The sequence below is a fragment of the Scyliorhinus canicula genome, chromosome 5, assembly GCF_902713615.1.
Source record: "Scyliorhinus canicula chromosome 5, sScyCan1.1, whole genome shotgun sequence".
NCBI lineage: Eukaryota > Metazoa > Chordata > Chondrichthyes > Carcharhiniformes > Scyliorhinidae > Scyliorhinus > Scyliorhinus canicula.
The window spans coordinates 39,134,806-39,157,311 of NC_052150.1; the positions used below are offsets into that span (position 1 = coordinate 39,134,806).

At 45.0% G+C, this 22,506-nt stretch overlaps 1 protein-coding gene across 2 annotated transcripts in view; it reads right to left on the minus strand.

Annotated features, from left to right (window-relative positions):
- The window catches only part of eepd1 (endonuclease/exonuclease/phosphatase family domain containing 1), a 212,121-nt gene that overhangs the window by 166,180 nt on the left and 23,435 nt on the right, over positions 1-22,506 (minus strand). For both annotated transcript variants that reach the window (XM_038796934.1, XM_038796935.1), the window contains exon 3: positions 17,275-17,338. The gene's annotated coding sequence lies outside the window, so the exon portion shown is untranslated. The remainder of the gene's footprint in view (positions 1-17,274; positions 17,339-22,506) is intronic.

Below are 22,506 nucleotides of genomic sequence, written 5' to 3' on the forward strand. Positions count from 1 at the left end.
TTGGGTGGACCAGGACAAATTTTTGGAAACGTGTACCCCTAGGAATTTGAAACTGCTAATCACCTCCACCTCGGCCCCGTTGATGCTGACAGGGGTGTGTACAGTACTTTGCTTCCTGAAGTCAATGACCAGCTCTTTAGTTCTGCTGGCATTGAGGGATAGATTGTTGTCGCTGCACCACTCCACTAGGTTCTCTATCTCCCTCCTGTATTCTGACTCGTCATTATTCGAGATCCGGCCCAGTATGGTCGTATCGTCAGCAAACTTGTAGATGGAGTTGGAACCAAATTTTGCCACGCAGTCGTGTGTGTACAGGGAGTATAGTAGGGGGCTAAGCACGCACTCTTGTGGGTCCCTGGTATTGAGGACTATTGTGGAGGAGGTGTTGATGTTTATTCTTACTGATTGTGGTCTGTGGATCAGAAAGTCGAGGATCCAGTTGCAAAGTGAGGAACCATGTCCTAGATTTTGGAGCTATGATATGAGCTTGGCTGGGATTATGGTGTTGAAAGTGGAGCTGTAGTCAATAAATAGGAGTCTGATGTAGGAGTCCTTGTTGCCAAGATGCTCTCGGGATGAATGTAGGGCCTGGGAAATGGCGCCTGCTGTGCACCGATTGCGGCGTTCTGGGAGAATGGAGGTGATGCGCTTCATGACCAACCTCTCAAAGCACTTCATTACGACTGAAGTCAGGGCCACCGGACGATAGTCATTGAGGCACGTTGCCTGGTTCTTCTTTGGCACCGGTATGATGGTGGTCTTCTTGAAGCAGGTGGGGACCTCGGAGCGGGGTAGGGACAGATTAAAGATGTCCATGAACACATCTGCCAGCTGGTCCGCGCAGGCTCTGAGTGCACGACCAGGGATCCCGTCTGGACCTGCTGGCTAACACCCAGCTTCAACTCTCCACCAATGTCTCGGCACTTTGAGACTATAAAAACCAAAGGTGGATTCTAGACATCAACAAAATCGCTGTACAAAAATATCACTCGGTTACAATAGCGGCCAACTGAATATGCCCACTTTATTAAAGCCACCTAAAAAAGTGAAATAACATGAAATGAAAAAGGCATGAAAAAACGCGATGCAAGCATAAGTTACTGTTCACTCAACCAGTGAACTGTGGTTCCTGACTTCAGCAGATTAGCATCAAATTTGTACAATTGAAAGTACACAAACTCTTTAACCTAATGGACTTTCAGATCAATTTTGTTTTCTCTTGTATGGGGTCTTAGTTCATGAAATGGGAGGCAGTACTGAAAACTCATCATTCATCATGTTAATCATTGCCACTTTAAATGCAAGTCTGGTTGTCGATTAAATAATTAAACCCTGCTTGGAAATATGATGAATCATGTAAACTGGCTGCCAGTACAATACTGAAAAACAATCAGAAGGGTTGGAGGTTGAAGAACGAGCTTACAAGTCGGATTTGCTTAATGTTACAGTTAACATGATTAATAACATATAGTCACGACAAACAATTCTTCCAAGAAAACATTTCTCAAAGGCCTAAGAAAATAATATTTAGTTCTGATTTTACATGCACAATTTTCATGGCTGACAGCAGATTTTTAAATTTCCGCTGGCAAGGTTTTCCAGTGAACTGACTGGTGGAAATACCATGTTGACATTTGCGACTGCACAATGGCAAGATGTTCATCCTTTTCATAATTGGGTGGAATCTAATCCACTTGCCGGAGGGACCATTTTATGTGACCTTATGTAAGTTATGTACCTAAAGAAATATATTTCATGCAAATCCAATAATCTGCAATAAGGCACAATATTGATCAGGTCAAGTTCACATTGAGTGGCAGGTAGAAGACACCGACAAGCCATAAGATTTTGAATTCAAGAGCCATTGCAGAGATTTAAGCAGATACTCTATGATGACACTCCAGTGGAGTATTGAGCAATACTGTCTTTTCAATGTAATGTTAAATCAAAGCACTGTCTGCCCTTGCAGGTGAACATAAAGAATCACATGGCACTATTTTGAAGAGCAGGGTGTTCCCTTTGGTGTCTTGGCCAATGTTTATTTCCCATCCAATGCCTTAAATACCCAATCTGATCATTTATTTCTTTGCAGTCTGTGGGAACGTACTGTGTGCAGATTAGGAGCAATATTTCCAGCATTCTAAATGTGATTGCGCAGGGCAGCACAATGGCGCAGTGGTAGCATTGCTGCCTCACAGCGCCGACGTTCCAGGTTCGATCCCGGCTCTGGGTCAGGTAATGGTGTAGATCTGGGTGTAAATATACAAGAGCTAATACTCCCGATTCAGGAATAAACAACTAGCTGCACATTGTTAATTTGGCCAAATCCAATAACAAATGTGTCAAATTATCCGAATCGATACATGCACCTGTGATTTATGGAAAAGTGTCTCCATAAACAAAAGCAGAAGCACGGCTCCATTTTTGTCCTTATTTTACTGTGAAGTATTTTAGTTTGGATATCCCGAGATTGCACTACACAAATGAAAGTTTTTTGTTCATTTTCCTCCACAAGCCCAAAAGTAACAAGCATCATTCTCCATTCAGTTTTTGGATGGTCTACTTGCTCCCAACGTCCACCCACCATGAACAACTGCTTCCAGATACAACAATGATCAGGAGACACAGCAGAGAGGGGTGGCTACGTAGGGTAGGGGGCATCTGGAGAGAAGGCATGCAGCAGGAACTCTCTCAACATAGAGAGGAAAATAAAAAATATGTCAGCCACAGGGGTCGGGGCGGCGGTAAGAGGGAGTAACACAAAGGATTGGGTTAGAAAATAAGGAAGAAAATTTTTCTTTGTATCATTTTCCACAAGTCATAGGAAATCAACTAGTAGGTATTCACTCATCACAATGTTACTTGTAGCGTCTTGCTGCAGTCTACATAACTGGATCGTCTGTGCAGCATCAGTCACTGCAAATCAAAAAGCAATTTGTTGGAAGTGCATAAGAGGCATTTGAGATATTGTAGCACAGTTGGTGCTCCAAACCTTTCGAATGAATTCTGGGAAGTTAGGGGCTGGTTTAGCACAGGGCTAAATAGCTGGCTTTTAAAGCAGACCAAGGCAGGCAAGCAGCGCGGGTTCAATTCCGATACCAGCCTCCCCAAACAGGCGCTGGAATGTGGCGACGAAGGGTTTTTCACGGTAGCTTCATTTGAAGCCTACTTGTGACAATAAGCGATTTTCATTTCATTTCATTTCAGCACAGTAGGCTTTCTAAGCGATATTACACTGAACTGAATTCCAGGAAGCTGAAGACCAGGAAAACAACACCATGAGAAAGAAAAGCATGGGCTTATCATATCAAGGTCCAATATGTGGTTTGGAGCCAGGGAGGGTAGAAGGCTCAGTCTGCAAGTTAATAGACAAGTAATTTTCTTTGTATGCTAATTAATTCACCTGTAGAAATGGTCCTTATCAGTACCAGTTTTTGGCCCTAGATGCATGAACAAAGTTTTTTTTTCAAATAAATTTAGAGTACCCAATCTGTTTTTCCAATTAAGGGGTAATTTAGCGTGGCCAATTCACCTACCCTGCACATCTTTTTGGGTTGTGGGGGTGAGCCCCATGCAGACACGGAGAGAATGTGCAAACTCCACATGGATAGTGACCTGGGGGCCGGGATCGAACCTGGGTCCTCAGCACCGTCAGGCAGCAGTGCTAACCACTGCGCCGCCGTGCCGCCCGAACAAAGTTATAAATTATAAACGTAGCCAGAATGTCCTGAAGCCATCAGAATATGCAAAAAACTGTCCATAAATAATTTGTGACGTATGGAAATCAAACTAGATTGGCACATTGAAAGAGCCTCGCATGATCCAAATTAATCCTTCTTAACCGGGCACTGTGCTCTCAAGCCCTAAAAATAAATTTGTCAGTGAAATTCAAATGACAAACATTTATGCTCAAAGCAGAAGTCAACAGTCAATATATTTGGTCAATTAAGTCAAAAAAATCAATTCGGTAATCACAAACAGGCAAATTCCAATTAGGCAGAATTAGTTCAAGCCAGGAAGACAAACTCAAAGAGTTGAAGTTGTAAGGCTAACAGAGGTTTTGCTTTCCACCCATTTGTAAAGTGGGCTGAATTTTTCCGACATCAAATATTTATGTCTGTTGAGACCATTTTCGTATTCATAACCTGGCTGCAAAAGCATCACACCTTTCGACTCAATTTTCAGGGAGGCCACCCATTAACAGGCACCTCAGGAATCACCAGTTGCCAATGGTGGACAGGCTGAGGAAGCAGATCAATTGAGTGCTATTACAATCCCAGACCAGACCCAACAGTGGCTAGGATGCCGAAACAAAACCCAAATATTTTAGTTTATTTTAAGACTGTGCGTAAAGAATGGTTCGTTCCAAGAGTGATTGCATGAAAAAAAATAGGAGTTTGGTATTTCTAAAACAAAGCTTTATTAGAAATATAATATTAAACATTTAATTTTAAACCCAAAATAGGACAACTTACAATTACCCATTTACAGAACTACTCAATTTCCCATTAAACAACAAGAAAAGAAACATACAGCTCTCAATCCAGCTTAAAAATCAGCAGGGCATATAGTACTGCTTGCGGTACAGAACAGATTCGGGCTCTGGTTAGAACCCCTTCAAACTCTTCAAAAAGCTGCATCAACTGGAGTGTTTCAGCCTCTTCCTTCTCTTCAGACAAGACTGCTCTGCTTTTAAAATATTATTACTTTTTTTTAAATTATCCTACTGGGAAAGAAAAGCGCCTTTACTTGTGGTCTAAAAGAATAAGGGTTGTGAGTTCAGACTTCGCTTCCAAAATCCCTTCTCCAAAACCCTGGGCAGGATTCTCTAATAATGGGGCTATGTCCACACGCCGGCCTGCAAACCGGTGCCAACGACTCCAGCATCAACGGCCCCTGAAAGTGAGGAATTCTCCCCTTTCTAGGGGGCTAGGTTTCCGCCAGAGTGGTGCCCACAGCTCCAGCCGGTGCGGAACGACCCACGCATGCGCGGAACGGCCGCGTATCTCCGCGCTTTCGTGGAGGTTTCCATCTTCGTGCCAGCCCCCGGGCAATATGGCGGAGCCCTACAGGGGCCCGGTGTGGAGTAAAGTAGGTCCCCACGGAACCAGCCTGCCTGCCGATCGCTAGGCCCCGATCACGGGCCAGGCCACCGTGGGCCTCCCCCCGGAGTCGGATCCCCCAACCCCCCCTCCAGGATGGCTCCCGCACACTCACCTTCCAGGTCCTGCCATGTGGGAGGCGAGTAATCTACGCCGCCGGGACTTGGCCAAACGCGTCGACCACTCAGCCCATCGTGGCCCGGAGAATCACCGGGGGGGGGGACCGCTATCAATGGCCCCCGACCAGCATGGTGGCGATCCCGCGGGCGCCCGAAAAACGGCGCCGGAGAATATTGAAGTCGGTGGCGGGGCGTGTTTTCGACCAGGCATACCTGCTCTCCTATTGTCTGTGCATTTTCACAGCTCTTGTAGACCCACCACCCTGCCAGAAACCTCCCTCAACCCATTCTCACCATGGCAGATTGACCCTTAATTCTCTCTACAAGCGTTGGTCACCCTGCATAGAGTCACTGTGAAAAGGTGCTTCCTCCAGTTTTCAGATAATTCCTGAGCTAACTACCAGCTTAAGGCCCACTTGGGTGATTTACTCTCATGAGCTCATCGGGGCAAATCTTCCAGAGTCTTAAAAGTGCTGTGCGCGAGATGTGTCTCTTCAATCAGCGACAGTCCTCCTTCCCGTATTCTGCCGGATAGTTCAGACGTCCTTCATCCTTCTCCTCTCCGCAATCCAGCTGCAGTATTTCCTCTTTCCGGGACACCTCTCCCTCTTTTTCTAACCCCAAAAACCTGTCCTGAGTTAGCACAGCTGCTCTTGGTTCTGTTATGTGAACATTTTGCACTTTGCTCCCAGTAAGTCTTACCTTGGGTAACCCATCCTCATGGTACCAGCCAACCTACCCAGGCTTGTGGGTAGAATTCAAAGCCCAATTGACCACATGATCCTCTTCAATCATCTATTTACCTTGCATTAATGAGACCAAAACAATCTTATGAAGCCTCTCGTTCATAACAATAATCGTCCTTGGAAAATTGCAGTCAACTGCCTAATTACACCCTCACTGTTGCCAGGTGCATTGCCATCAGTGTGCAGAAGCCACCTCAAGGAATAGCAGGGCGAGGTTGTAGCACATTTTAGAAACAGCCTGACCCTTTTTTGTACTAACTTGCTGGGTTGTGGCCTCCAAACCTGCCTCTGTCCCTGCCACAATTCTCCTTTTAATCCCAGGCCTGCAACATGGGGTTGGATTTTACACTTTCTGACCGGTAGATTTGAAGGCAGAGAGACGTAAATACCAGCAGGTTATCTTTCCACCATCTACTCACCTTCCCCTGATGCACCTGAAATTTTATTTGGGTGTGGGGGAGAATTGTTGGGCCCACCCTTGGGTCTATCGAGACCCTCAAGGGGCCAATTAATGGCCACTTAAGGACCTTGTATCACTCCTGCTAGTATTTTACCTGCACCGGGTAGGGAGAGGCGCACGCCATGTGGGAAACCCAAAAGGTTCAGCTGCTCAGCTTGGTGTCTGGCAAGGATGAAAGGGCCTACTTTGGGGGCCTCTTCAACCCATCAGATGCACCCTCCTGAGGCCATCCTTCACTTTAACCATCTCCGCAGGCTCTTGAACCCGCCTCATCACACCAACTCTCTCATCCCCACTCATCCTCTTCACTGCAACCCCAGCCTCAGACTTACCTAGTCAGTCGAGGTTACTCAGTATTTGGGACCACTTGTGCCCCAATATTGGCTTCCAGTGGCGCTGCTGAGAATCCAGAGCTGCTGGCCCATCAGATCGGCAGGTAGCTCTCTGAAGGTGAAATTTATTTCCAAGAAAGGGGTGGAAGCAATTAACGCAGCTCCCAGTGTTAAATTCCTGTGGGGCATCTATCAAGATCATTGAGGGGGTGATCATCCACAACCTTGTATCCAGGAGCAGGCACCATGGAGCAAGACTTTGTGTTATCATGAAAGTTCTTGCCAGTTAGCCGAGTCAGAAAGAGGGGACAATGAGCCAGAGTGACAGCTACAAAGAATGATGCCCCACAAACCTCCAAAAGAAAATTGATCACTAGAACTTCAAAAACAATCTATGAAAAAGCCAGATGATAATTAGTTAACCATGTGGCAAGTTCAAACTGAGCCATATTGATAGTACAGCTATAGTAAAATACCGATGAGTCAAATCTCAGGGTAATAGTCTCCAGGTTCGTGTCAGTGGAGATTCATAATAGCCGAGGGGCCCCATTCCAACTTGAATGAGTGTCTGAAACCCAATATATCTACAAACATGGGCAATGTCAAAATGAGAGCATATTGTAAGTTTAAAATAGCAAAACCTTCCAGTAGATTCTGCTGCAATGATAAGCTATTTCTATTCACACATGGGCTTTGTTAAAAGAAAAATTACACTTTTTAAATGAATGATAAATATTTTCTCATTTAAATTGAGAACTAATCACCCACAAATGCTCAGTATGAAGCATACAAGAGGAGAGCAACTTGGTGCAAATGCTGAAAATTTTAAATATAAACAGAAAATGCTGTAAGCACTCAGCAGGCCCGGCAGCATCTGTGGAGAGAGAAACAGAGTCAATCCTCAGGTCCACGACGTGAATTAGTTCTGATGAAGACTTGCTGACCTCTGTCTCGCGCTATACTGCACAGATGTTACCAGACGTACTGAGCATTTCCAACATTTTTCGTTACTACTGGAGTAAAAATAACCCTTTTTTCCAGCCCTGGAAAAAAGCAAACAGGCTTCCTGTGAGCCGCTCATTCCCCTTCAGAAACAAATCCATCAGCAGCTCCCTGAGATCTGGTTTCGCACAACAAAAAACATGAGATGCAAATAAAAGGTTACGGTAGAAAGAAAATATAAAGAACGTGCTGAGCAAAAAAAAACAATATCAAAGCAATAAATTGACAAATGAAAAAATGTAATCAATAAAAATGACCTTTAAAAAATGCCAAGCAGAGCCAATTACTAAAATTGTTTTGCCTTTTTTCTTTAAGAAGTGGAGCTAGTGGAAGACAGACTAGGCCCCAAGTCCTGATCACCAGGGGAGGGGGAGAAACTGAAGCCGAGCTAAGGAGTTGTGTTTAACTAATGCCGACCTTGCATTCGCCTCTGGTGGCACTCCATATGAGTGGGCCTTGGTGAAATTCATACGAAAGTGGGGGGCGGAAACGGGTTTGCCTTTCAGTCTGGATTTTCCTCCTCTCCTGGACCATGGATAGATATCTGTGGTGGTGGAGGAGGGGGAGGGATAGAGTTTGTGCCCCCACAGTCTGTGTTTGGTGTGTATGTAGTGTGTGCCTGCGTGCATGTCTCTCACATACACACACTCTCACTCTCTCAGGCACACGGGAGAAGCCAAGGCCAAGGTCACACTATCATCAAGGAACAAAGGAGAGGTCAGGAAGGGCCCGGGACCACAGACACTATTGACTGAGGGAGGTCTTGGAGGAGAGGTCAGGAGGAGAAGGACCAGAGCCACAGACACCATCAATTCGACAGAGGGAGCAGAGGTTGGGAAGGGAAGCCAGGCCGCACCATCATTGAAGGATTAAAGAGAAATCTTCAAGGTCCAGGGACCACACTCAGACACCATGAAACTGAAGGATGACTCGGGAAAGAGGTCAGGAAGCAAGGGCTTTTTTTAAACATAGAGTCTCAAAACGCTTCATTTTATCTTGCGCTCCTTTGCACTTCATTGGTCCAATACCTCTTCACCAATTAACATTGAATATTGGAATTTCTAAGAGTATCTTCGTTAAGCATGGGACATTTTCTACCACCTACATTTGAGATATCATTTCTTCATCCACAAAAAGTGTTTTTTCACTATTTCTGATCAACTATTTTGTTTTCTTCCTCTCTCTGCCCAAGCTCTGGAAAGTTATGAAAATAAAACCGGTGATTTTTGTCATGGATTCTCTACAGTAGGTCTCTGCTCCTGATCAACTGAACCACGAAGGCCAAAACATGGCTGGACTACTAATGCAACATGTAAGCAACCTCTACATTCACACTCTATGCTTTAAACAATGGACACTTTGTTTGGGACCTGGCTGCTCCTCGGGCTTTCAATAAAAATCATGTCAATCCCGAGATTAGTTTCTTGTCCATTCAAGCCTAGGTCTCTTTTTTTAAATTCTAATGTTCATACAGTGCATTTTCCATCATATCATTTGCTACTTTCACCAGGGTGGTGTCACCAAGTTCCCAACCCAAGGGTAGGATAATAATTAAAGGCTGCAGAAAGGATCCCTGGATGCAGTGACACACACACACACACACAATTTACAGTGCAGAAGGAGGCCATTCAGCCCATCGAGTCTGCACCGGCTCTTGGAAAGAGCACCCTACCCAAGGTCAACACCTCCACCCCTTCCCCATAACCCAGTAACCCCACCCAACACCAAGGGCAATCTTGGACACTAAGGGCAATTGATCATGGCCAATCCACCTAACCTGCACATCTTTGGACTGTGGGAGGAAACCGGAGCACCCGGAGGAAACCCACGCACACACGTGGAGGATGTGCAGACTCCGCACAGACAGTGACCCAAGCTGGAATCGAACCTAGGACCCTGGAGCTGTGAAGCATTTGTGCTAGCCACAATGCTACCGTGCTGCCCAAGGTTGTCCATTTATTGACATAGAAAGGGTGAGATTGAGAGTGGTCAGTTCTCAATGAATTAGACACTAAAGGCTGAATTTTCACTGTGGGGGCAGGAAGCAGAATGGGACCGTTTCCAGGACACGAACTGACCCCTGGGCATCCCATAAGTGGCATGATGATGGGTTTAGCAGCCGCAGCCAGGAGGTTGGACTACTTAAATGCGAGCCTGATTTAAACAGAACACGGCAGCCGTTACCATGGCTGCCGTTTTGAATGCTGCTACTTCAGATTGGAGGAGCGGAGAACATTTATATTCAAGATTGTCTCAAGAGGCCTGGAACGCAATGCTGAGCAACTCCTCAATTCTCTGAAACCAACCTGGATGTCCTGCTGAGGCTGTGAGGGAGATCCTCTTCCTGAAGCGTGGCAGGAAGAGGTCACCAGCCCCAGACGAGGCAGGAATGAACGGACACCGGAATCACAGTCAGCAGATGTGCGGCACAAAGAAGTTGAATCCAGTGTCAAAAGAGGTTTAATGACCTGATACACTCTAGTAAGGTGAATGCAACCTCCAACGCTCAGGATAGGCCTCTGGGTGTTCACCCTCCAGCACACACACCAGCTAATAAAAGCAAATTACTATGGATGCTGGAATCTGAAACGAAAGAGAAAATGCTGGAAAAGCTCAGCCGGTCTGGCAGCATCTGGAGAGAGAAAAGAGCTAACTTTTCGAGTCCGATGACTCTTTGTCAAAGCCGCGCCAGCTAAGTGGTCTCAGGGCATATGTTGCTCCTGAGTAATGGGAGGAGTGTGTGCCCTGGGCATTTACTGACTCCTCAGAACGGCATACAGGCATAATGCTGTTAAGGATCTGTCAGTATTGAACCATGCAGCTCATAATGTCCAGGAGATGGGCAAGTGGAGAAGGGGTTACTGACCTTCACATCATCACTGCCATGGAGGAGGAAGCAATGGAAATAGCTAGGACCACAGACTAAGAGAAAGTCGGTCATGGCAGGATGGGCACTCATGAAGCAGATAATTTTTAGAAAAAGCAAATCACTCATTAAGATGGAACCTTGCACTCCATCCAGTTAGACAACAGACTGAAGAGCAAGTTTCATTGAGTAATCTCCACACTGTCGACGTTTCTGCTCTCCAAGGCTAGTTCTCATGATCTCTTCTTGTGTTTCCAAGTCAATGAGGCCACACCCATTATCATCACAACGCCAAGAGCAGCAGGAGAGCTCTGATGAAATGCTATTATACCTTATAACTTCACCATCCATCAGAGCAGATACTGTCACCTCTGTGGGTCCTTGTAGAAGGGTGCACTGGACGAGGAGCATGTGTAGAAGGTGCCAGAGGCGATTCATAGATTCGTAGAATTTACACTGCAGAAGGAGGCCATTCGGCCCATCAAGTCTGCACCGGCTCTTGGAAAGAGCACCCTACCCAAGGTCAACACCTCCACCCTATCCCCATAACCCAGTAACCCCACCCAACACTAAGGGCCGTTTTGGACACCAAGGGCAATTTATCATGGCCAATCCACCTAACCTGCACATCTTTGGACTGTGGGAGGAAACCGGAGCACCCGGAGGAAACCCACGCACACACGGGGAGGATGTGCAGACTCCGCACAGACAGTGACCCAAGCCGGAATCGAACCTGGAACCATGGAGCTGTGAAGCAATTGTGCTATCCACAATGCAGGAGGCTGTGAGCAGTTTCCCTCAGTAGAGAGGACATTCACAGACCTACTTAGCTGGGCACAGATACAGAGCTTTCAGAGTCACTGGAAAGGTGGCTCTACCTAGACCATAGTAGATGTGCTTCCACAGGCTGGAGTTCCTGAGGCAATGTGGGTTAAGGGCACAAATATGTACCACCATGGTTCAGGACTTTGAGCGCATGAGCTCCTCCATTGAAGGTGGCCAACCTCATGGGGAGCCATATTTGGTAGCACTTGAAATACATGCAGAAACTGTGTACTGACATACATAAAATGCAAACCATTCTATTGTTATGGGCCAGGGTTTGGAAAACTCCAAAGTACATCATGGAGTTCACCTGACCTACAACTATTTATCGATTTTGGTTACGATGAACACAAGGGCCTGCCTTTCAGGTGTTATTAAACAGAGGCCTTAAGCACTTTTAATCAAAAATAAGCTTTATTCTACGAATTTAGTTAACATTTTTAGAAACACACACAGTAAGCATTTTTATCAACTGCAAACATAAATACCCCACACAGCTACAGTAATCTATGTGTCACCCTTAATAAATTCCCCCCTTTAACTGTTCCAATTTCATAACAAGATCCCATAAACCCGAAATCTCTTTTCGAAGGTGTGGCCCAACACGGCACTCTTGCTATTTGATATGGATACATTTGTTTCCTTTCCAAAACAGCAAGTTTGAATTCCTTCCAGGAAACAGTTATCACTTTTAAGTTATCAAGTAATCTGGAAACAGCTTTTAAACTGAAGATAAAGAGACACTTTATTCCAACCTGTGCAATACAAAACCAGGTCAAACTCAAACCGAAAGTAAAACTCAGAGCCACAGTCAGCTTTCAACTCAAAAATGAAAGTAAAAACCCAGAGACACGGCCCAGCTCCACCCACACACTGACGTCACTGAAGACATTTGATAAGACAAAAATATTTTTTAAAGGTACACTTTCATGACACTATGTGCACCATTGCCAACTGCAGCCCTCCTTATGCTCAGGTGGCCCTCCCTTGGTGCTCGACAACCATACCCCCTCCCCTTACAGTCCTACAATGCCAGAAAGGTGATGATCCCCTTCTCTGTCCAAGCGCTTACTGTCCATTCTCTCTGCTTCCTGCACTGAACCAATGGTACATGTTTCCCAATGGATGAAACTCTCTGCGCTGTTCACCCAATTTCCCTGGGGTGGCCAGGATTGGTTCCCCACTGTGCTTGCACCTCCACATTGTTGGTCTACCCAAGATATCATGTGCAATCTGTGTGCCCCGGTGAAAACCACAACATTCCCCTTAATAAGTTCTCAATGAGTTAATTCACCAGGGTGGGAAGTGGAGGAAGGCATTACGATCTTACCCAATCCATTGCAAAAGTCAATTCAGTTGGTTAAATGGTCCAGTGCCAGGAAACTATCCGGAAACTGGCATACCAGTCAGCACCGGTCCTTTCAACGCCAGTCTCCTCCGTTCCTGCTTCCAGCGGAACCCATAAAATTCAACCCTAAATGTACCAGCGGATTTTGTAATCCCAACATTTCCATGGAACGTCATTCATAATACAGAATCAATCAAGACTATTAAGTATGAACAAATTGATAATGAAAAACGGCTGACTGGAAAGCTATTAAGACTTATTTTCTGATATTTAACAATACTTAAAAAAAACATGTGGTCGACTATCTCATCATGTCATAAGGAATATGTTGTGTTAAGCTTCTTCGTGTAGCATAAGCTGCTTCCTTGATGTATGCTTTGACAAAGGAAGGTCCAGACTTTGTAAAGAGTTCAATATGTTTATTGAACTATTAACAGTTCTTAAATGAGTTCGACTCTCCTGCTAATCTAACTGTAGTAACTCAGTCTAACTAAACCAGTCTGCTCTATGCCACGTGCTGGGTGTGATGCTTCTGATCAACCCTGATGTACTCTCTAGATGTCTGTCTGTGGAAAGAGGCAGAGCATGTGTACCCTGTCCTTTTATATGGGTTGTGAAGTGCCCCCTTGTGGTAATGCCACCTCTGGGTGTCTTGACTGCTCATTGGTTGTGTCCTATTCGAAGTGTTCATTAGCTGCATGTTTGCATATCATTACATCTCCGGTGCTCCTTCTAGTGTTTACTTAGTTTTAGTGTATTTACATTAACCCCTTGTGTATATGCGGTGATGCATATCACCACAGAATACTCGTGGAATATTCCATTCAAAGAATCGGATAAACTGCCTGATGGCCAACCCGCTTGCCCTGCCACAAAAATAAAATCCTTACACACCATCTTGTACTGCCAAAGCTCTAAAATGTATTTCTTTATACTATATAAATTGGTACATTGGTTCGCCATTCCTGTTTGCTATGTGTAATATTGCAACGGCTGAGATTGTGCAATTGAAATTTTAACAATCAAATAAACATTAACCATCATTACTCTGTGAAACTGCACATGTCCAATTAAAAACAGAAATCAGAAATTGCCGTTAGTGAGTTGCCTGGGTCAGTACTGGTGAGTTCCATCGACAAGGAATCCCATCAGAGATCACTGATGTAATGTGAATTTCCATTTATTATGCTAATAGTCTCGCTGTAAAAATACTTGAAGAAATGTCACCTTATTAAATGAGGGGGAACTTTTTTTTTTAATAGAGTGCTAAATCATAATTACCGAACCAGTTTTCTGGCCCTCAAAATTTTTAAATCTGCAAATTCTTCCATGTGATTGGCTGCTTAGCTTGCTTGATAGCTGTTGCTCGACATCAGACATTCCCAAAAGCTGGAGCCACAATAAAAGTATCAGGATAGACCTCTGTGGGCAGCTTAGGGGTCAGCCGCAAGCATCATCACTGTGCCATTGACCACAAAATCTTGTCCAAATGTTTAATACATTTTCAATCATATGACACCTTTGATGAGTAAAACGTTCCAAGTAACTCATACAAAAATTGACACCAAGCCAAAGAAAGAGACATCAGTACAGATGAACAATTGTTTGTTCAAAGAGGAATATTTTAGAGGGACTAAAGGAAGAAACAGAGTACGGATATTTTGGGAGGGATTTCTAGAGCTTTGAGCTGAAGACACCCAATCAAGGTTCCAAGAAGTGCCAAAGGTTTACCATTACCTCCTCCCTTTTGTCCACTATTTTAGTTTCCTCAAAACTTAAAAATATTTAACATAAAAAAATGTCCATCACAAAAATTAAACCCACCCCATCTTTCACCACCTTTTCCAACCTTCCCGAAATTCACCTTTACTCGCAAGCTTTCAGTCACCCCATTTAATCTCTCATTCCGCTGCTTGCCAACTATTTTTGTTGGTTACCTCTCCGTAGAAAGACCATATAAATACGAATTGCTGTATGTCTCAGTGCTACACTACATACACGCTGCAGCACATTTACACTTGAACAATTAGGGGATCCCAGAGGGAGTAATTCACAGTAAACCACAAGTTATATTGAAAATGGCATTTTATGTGGTCTATTTGTATCATACCAGTGAACCTAATTGGAGAAAATATTTCACATTTATACTCAGCACTAGCCCCATCATGCTAGATAGCTGAGTTGCAAATGTATTTACTGGAAGCAGCCAATTACATTTTGTGACCATGGAAGCAGCCCAGGCATGTAAATTTGGCTCCATAAATGGACTGTGCACAAACATATTCCTACAGCAAGCTAATGCACCATTAAGACTAATTAGAAGAGACAACCATGAATCCTAAGGTTGAAAATAGTTAAGTGCTCCAATCCAAAAGGGAAAGAGAAAAGAGCATGCTCGTCTTGTAGGTGTAGGGCAACGTGAATGCCAGTTTTTATCAAGTCTTGCATTTACATAGCAGCTTTCATGACCTCAGGATGTCCCAAAACACTTTACAGATGAATAAAGAAATGTAGTCACGGTTATGATGTAGGAAATGTGGTAGCCTATTAATGCACAAGCTCCCACTAGCAAGATATAAGAGTTGGTCAGAACAAATTCCAGTAATAATGTCCACATTCCAAATTACAAATAATAGTCAAAATCCATGCACAACCAGCTCCTTTGAATTCATTAAGAGATTGTATTTGCATTCCAAATATTAAATCTCAAGAGAGGTCGAATCTGAAGGAAAACTGACTCTCCACCCCACAACAAATCAAAGGCTCTAACAATTAATGACAAAATATCAGGATTTACTGCTTGCATCAGCAAATGTGGCCCAAAACTTGGAGTACTGTAGGCATGAAAAAATAAATCTGAAGGTACTTCCTAAAAAAAGGCAACAATGTTCAATGTATTGCTGGAATACGAATAAAACACTTTCCTTGGGACAATTATTCTCGACACCCGTCGAGAAGCCAAAATATATGACTTAATTTCCATCTCCAAGTTGTTATAAGGTATTACATATGTAATTAATTCTTTCACTCAGGCACCTTCCATCCTTGAAACGCACCGTAACAATTATGCATAATATTTTCTTACCAGTATTGTTCTAATATTTAGTTTTAAATACGGCAGCTCTAAGACTAAAGACATGCCTTAATGAACAGGTATTAGAATAATGACATAGTGCACTCAGTGCAATAAGCCTGTGTTGTTGCTTATCCTCCACGCAAGAGGCTCCCCAACCCAATATCTCTGCTCTCGTCTCCTTTATCACTTTTTCACAAATTACCTGGCTGCCCGTTGACGTTGCATGGGCTCTGTTCAATTGCCAACACAGCCTCATCACTCCATGTAAAAATAATATCTTCTTGCTCTACGTAGAACCTCAGAATTGTGACCAAACACAAAGGCATTTGAAGATAACACTTGGTCTGATAAATGTTTGTTTCTAGTGATCCTTCCCATTTCTACAAGATGCTATTTTGTTTTTCAGAAACATAAAAGATGTGCTGAAATAAAGCACATTAGAGAAATTCTACACATCAACAACGATGATTTTAGTGACTTATTAGGAAAAAGTATACCACTTAATCTATAATTAGTAAACTTGTATCTCATTTGTTTGGGGAACACATTTATAATAATAATAAACTTTGTCACAAGGAAGCTTACATTAACATTGCAATGAAGTTACCGTGAAAAGAGGGAGAATTCAGAATGTCCAATTCATCTAACAGCACGTCTTTGGGGACTTGTGGGAGGAAACCGGAGCACCCGGAGGAAACCCACGCAGACACAGGGAGAACGTGCAGACTCTGCACAGATCGTGACCCAAGCCGGGAATCGAACCTGGGACCCTGGCGCTGTGAAGCGACAAGTGCTAACCACTATGCTACCGTGCCGCCCCCCTCAAAATGGTGTATGTAACAACATTTATTCTTCTAAAACAAGCTAACATACTGATACAGCAATGGGTGCAAAAACACATAATGATAGAAAGAAAAAAGTTTTGCTTGAGTGCCTGCTGCTGATAAGTTTGCAAATTCAGAATTCAACACATCAAGGTTACATTGCAGGGCAGCAAAACAATAGATGTAAAATTTGACGAACAGTTTAACTTTTGTAAAGGATTTTAAGCTTACTAATACATTTCCAACACAGTACAAACCATTGGTACTCATATTTGGTGTTAGAAACCATTAGATTAATAAAGAATAGAGTTACAGAGTGAGATGAAAATAGGTTTAGATGGCACGCCACATGATTTGAACCGTGAAACATACAGCATAGAAGGAGGCAGATCAACCCATCATGCCTGATTCCTGCTCGGAAGATGTCGAGCAACAGCTGCTACATCTCAGTGACTGAATTCTCAGTAGTAGAACGGTCAAGGCCAGGCAGACCGAAGACAAATCGAGTTTGCCAGGCAAAAAGATACATTGTACAGAAACAAACACATGGGACCACCTAGCAAATAAAACTTACTTTATTCTGACTGAAGTGACCATGAATCAGCGTCTTTCAAGTCCTCACCAGCATCTGTTGTTTTCTGTAATAAAAAGGGCTGAATTTCAGATGATGCAAATCGCTACTGGCCTTTTCAAGAACAGCTTTTTAAAAACTGAACTTTGTACAAGTATGCAAAACGCATCATGAGGTTGTCAAACCAAACATCGGTCATAAATGAAATCTCACAATGGGTCATTCACCTTTAGACTCATCAATTGAAAAGTAACTCAAGAAAGCATTAGCAGATTGTTATATGGAATACAGGAGTCCAGCATCAGACGTTGTGTGCCTCAGTCCTATGGAGGCACATATTGTGCAAGCTTTCTTCATTGACTATTAAATTTCAAAAGATATGTCTGTGCCAGAAAGTTGCCTCTTTAAAATGTATAAAGCAATTTCAAGGCAAGCAGATCCACTTGGAATAAAAAGCACTGGTTGATGCTTCTGAGGAAGAATTCACAGGCTATTTTTAGCATCACTGCAAAGTGGTTTCAGCCTCACATTAATGTTGGAGACTCGTGAGTCCATGGTCAATAGCGAGATCAATCCGATCTCCAGGCCCTGATTGCAAAACTCCTAAACATCGGCTGGTTTCAGAATATCATTGTGAATCTGTGTACATATGGCACACTGTATTTCAGGACCCAAACGCAGCTGCCGATCTGAACACAGCAATCTCCCACTAAATGAAATGAATGGTTAGTTAATCTGTCTTGCAGGTGATGATTAAAGGATTAATGTGGAGATAACCAGGAGATACTCCTTCAATCGCCGAAAAAAAAATCTTGGGAGTCTTTTATCTTGACTTTTGAAAAGGCACATGGGACTACTTGTGCAAAAGGCAGTCACTCAAATATTAGCGTTCCCTGGACCCTGGGCTGTAGTGCAGCCTAGATTCTGCCTTCTAATCCTGGAGTGGGGCTTTGTCACTTCTGACTCAGAGGTATGTGACCTACCACTGAGCAAAGTTGACGTGGTAATAGTATTCTCATGGTGTCCGTCTGTGTGAGCCTCCCTTCTCCACTTGCTACCCCACACAGCAAAACAACTGACTGGTGATTGTCACAGTTGCACAAGGACGGCTTTGGGTGGCATCATATAAAGACAAGATGCACAAAAAGTGGCTCCCGGCAAAGTCTTTGTATTTGATCCCTTTGACCCTCAATCTTTGGGGTTTTTGGTGTCCAAACCCAGTGAGTTAAGCAGGTGAACTCTTTCCTGGCGGGGGTATGTCAAAATCGTCGACAAAGAAGCCCAATATTAAAAAGGTTCAGGAGGGAATTGGTCAAAGGAACATCAGTGCAGAAGGAGGCCATTCGGCCCATCGAGTCTGCACTGACCCACTTAAGCCCTCATTTCCACCCTATCCCCATAACCCAATAACCCCTCCTAACTTTTTTTGGTCACTAAGGGCAATTTATCATGGCCAATCCACCTAACCTGCACGTCTTTGAACTGTGGGAGGAAACCGGAGCACCCGGAGGAAACCCACGCAGAAGGTGAAGGAGAGAAGATGGCCACCACGCCCATTTCATTAGACACATTTGCAGTGGAAAAGGCACAAGAGCTTGAAAAAAATCAGCAAACAAGTGGACAGGCAGTTTGTGCGGCAGGGCCAGGAAATTAAGGAATCTTTTAAAGGTAGTATTGAAGAGGCTTTGGGCCCGATCTGTGAACAGTTGGTGCAAACTTCAAACAGGGACATCACAAGACACTAAAAAGGGTGGAGGAGGCCTTGTCGAGGAATGAGGATCAGTTTGCCTCAGAGGAGGCAGAGTTGCTGATGGTGGCAGAAAGCAATAAAGGCCCGAGACGTAAAGTGGAGGACCTCAAGAATAGGCCATGGCTGTTAAACCGCGGTGGGTGGGACTGCCAGCGGGAGCGGAAGGCCTGAAGCCAACTGGGTTTTTCTCCAAAATATTTTCTTGGTTGTTGGAAGGGGATGATGTGTTTGCCCCTTAGAAATTGGACAGAGGACATTGGGCGCTCAGGTAAAAGCCAAGATCTAATGAGACACCGCGGCCGGTGATAATCCACTTCCACAATCATCAATGGAAGGAGAGGGTCTTGTAGTGGGTGAAAAGGATTTGGAATAATGACTGGGATGGAAATGCAGTCCAAATATAGATCAAGATATTGGGACTGAATTGGCGAAGGCAGTGTTTTATAATAAGAGCATGAGGTTTGGAGTGGTGTACCTGGTGCGTTTACGGGTTACAATCGATTTGAATGGTCACTTTTTTGACACGCTGGAGACCTTCATCCGAGAGGAGAAGTTGGGACAGCTGCGAAGAAGACTATTTTGGATTTTGTGTATGAAGGGGGATTTGTATGATGTAGATATGTTGCTGATTTTACCATTGTTTCACTTTTGCCGTGTTGGGGGAGGGGGGTTGGGGGCGCCAGTGAAGCGAGCAAGGGTTTTTTTCAATTTAAAAGGGCTGAGGGGAGGTGTGATGTTCCTACAGGAATCTCACCTGTGGTGCCGGACCAGATCAGGTTGCGGAAAGTCCGGGTGAGAAAGGTTTTTCACAGGCTTTGACAGTAGGGCACAGTGGGTGGCGATCCTGATTAGATGGAGGGTCCATCTTCATGTGGTGGTGGCTGATCCGGGGTTCGGTATTTGATAGTCACAGGTACGTTGGAGGGGAGGCTGTGGTGATGGTGAACGTATATGCCTCGAATCGGGACAAAGTCAAGTTTATGAGAACATTGTTGGCTGCCATTCCGGAACTGGACACACGCCAGCTGATTTTAGGAGGAAATTTCAATTGCGATTTGGATCCAAAGTTGGACCGCTTCAGGACCAGATCGCTGGTTCTTTCGGGGATGGTGAAGTTGTTAACGGCATTTATGGAAGAGACAAGAGTGGAGGATCCGTATTTATGCACCCAGGAGGTAAGGAGTTTTAATTTTTTTGCCGGTACATAAGGTGTACTTGCGTATCGATCTTTCGTTATGGATAGGGCCTTGCTACCTGGGGTGAAGAGTGCAGAGTACTCGCCGGTGGTTATTTCAGACCACGTGCCACACCTGGTGGACTTAAAGTTGAAGGGGGGCTGAGCGCAGCGCCTGGGTTGGAGGCTGGATGTGGGTCTGTTATCGGATCTCGGGTTGTGCGTGAAGATTTCGGGGGTCATAAAGAACGACTTTGAATAGAATGAGAATTGGACAGTCTCAGCATCTAAAGTGTGGGAGGCATTAAAAGGTGGTGTTTAGGAGGGAGGAGATGATCACGTACAAGTCATATATGGATAGAGAGAACAGGCGGAAGTGTCAGGAGGTAATGGATGAAATTCTGGGTGTGGATACGAAGTATGCAAGTGACCCGACGTCAGAGCTCTTAACGCACAGGAAGAAGTTGCAAATGTAGTTTGACCTACTGTCCCCAGGCCGGGTGTTGTGACAGCTGCGGTGCGTTGAGGGGATGGTATACGAGTATAGGGAGAAGGCTAGCTGACTGTTCGCGCATCAGTTAAGGCGGCATGAGGCTGCCAGGGAGATTGTGTAGGTGCGGGAACCTGGGGGTGGGTTGGTCTCTACCCCAGAAAAATTTAATGACGTCTTTTGTTCCTTTTATGAGGGGCTTTACAGGTCAGAGCCGTCAGAGGATGAGCAGGAGAAGAGTTTTTGAGGGCTTGGAGTTACCTCAGGTGAGGGATGAGTTATTGGAGGCATTGGAGGGACTGATGGGGTTGGAGAAGGTCTGCAGGGCTCTGGGTAATGTGCAGGTGGGGAAAGCGCCCGGGTCTGATGGGTTCCCGGTAGAATTTTACAAGAGGTTCGTGGACCAGCTGGCCCCATTGGTGCTGAAGAAAGACAAGGACCACACAAGAGTGTGGATCATACCACCTAATCTCTCTGGTCAACGTGGATGCGAAACATTTGGCCAAAATCTTAGCATTGAGGCGGGAGCCCTGCCTCTCAGCGGGGGAGGCAGAAAACTGTCTTCCAACATGAGGCGGCTAGTTAATGTACTTCTTACACCGGCGATAGGACCAGAACGGAAGATTATTGTTTCGCTAGACATTGAAACGGCGTTCAATAGGGTCGAAAAGAGCTACTTGTTGGGGGTTCTGGAGAAGTTTGGGATTGATCCTGGGTTTGCATCGTGGGTCCGGCTGTCACATGAAGCAACGGCTTCTAGTGTTCTAACGAACGGCGTGAATTCGGGGTCATTCGGGCTGCACAGGGAGATGAGGCAGGGATGCTCTAGGTCCACTCTGTTGTTCACCTTGGCGATCCAACTATTGACGATTGCTTTGAGAGACTCAGAAAAGTGGAGGGGCATTGTGTGAGATGGAGTAGAGCACAGGGTGTCCCTATACAGTGATGAGACCATCAATTCACGCGACACATAGTTAGAAGTGAACAGTGGATTTAATCGTCTTACAACAGAGCCTGCCGATGACAAGATGAACTCCAGATGAACTGGCAGGCAGGCTATCAGCATCAACCTTTATACTTCCGGCTAGGGGAGGAGCCATGGGCGGAGCCAAGGGTGGAGCCCAGTACAAGCTCCTCATCTCCCCGATGGGTAGAGTAGCGCAACTACACGTGATCTACTACAAGTACAGGCTCAACACATGTTGTACAATACAGTGTGGATTATTAGTGTTTCTAATTCACCACATTCACCCCCTGTGAAAAAAATCAAGTCCGGCGGGGGTGATGGTTTACAAATTGAGTCCGTCAGGTGGTCGAGTTGTCCGTTGTGATCGGCGGAGCACTGGGGTTGCAGCCCCTTCTGGTGGCTGGATGATCACGGTCGGTTGGGGTACGATGGCGGACACCGGGGGTGATTCTGTCCGAGCTTCGTACCCGCCTGGTTCGACTGTGGGGTGAGGGCGCTGGAAGCTTGTGGGTGCGGGCCATGTGTAGCGAACTGGTAGGTGCGAGGGCGTGGGGCACAGTAAGTTGTGTGGGGTGTAGTGTGAGGGGTACCTCGACGGTGGTAGTGGTGGGGTTAGATCCTGCAGGCGCTAGGTCCCGGAGGGATACAGTGTCCTGACGGCTGTCAGGGTACTCTATGAAGGCGTACTGAGGGTTTGAGTAGAGTAGAAGCACTTTTTCCACAAGTGGGTCAGTTTTGTGTGCCCTGACGTACTTCCGGAGGAGTACTGGGCCTGGTGTCTTCAACCATGCTGGGAGCGAAGCCCCCGTGGTAGAGCCCCTGGAAAAAATAAACAGCCGCTCGTGAGGGGTCTG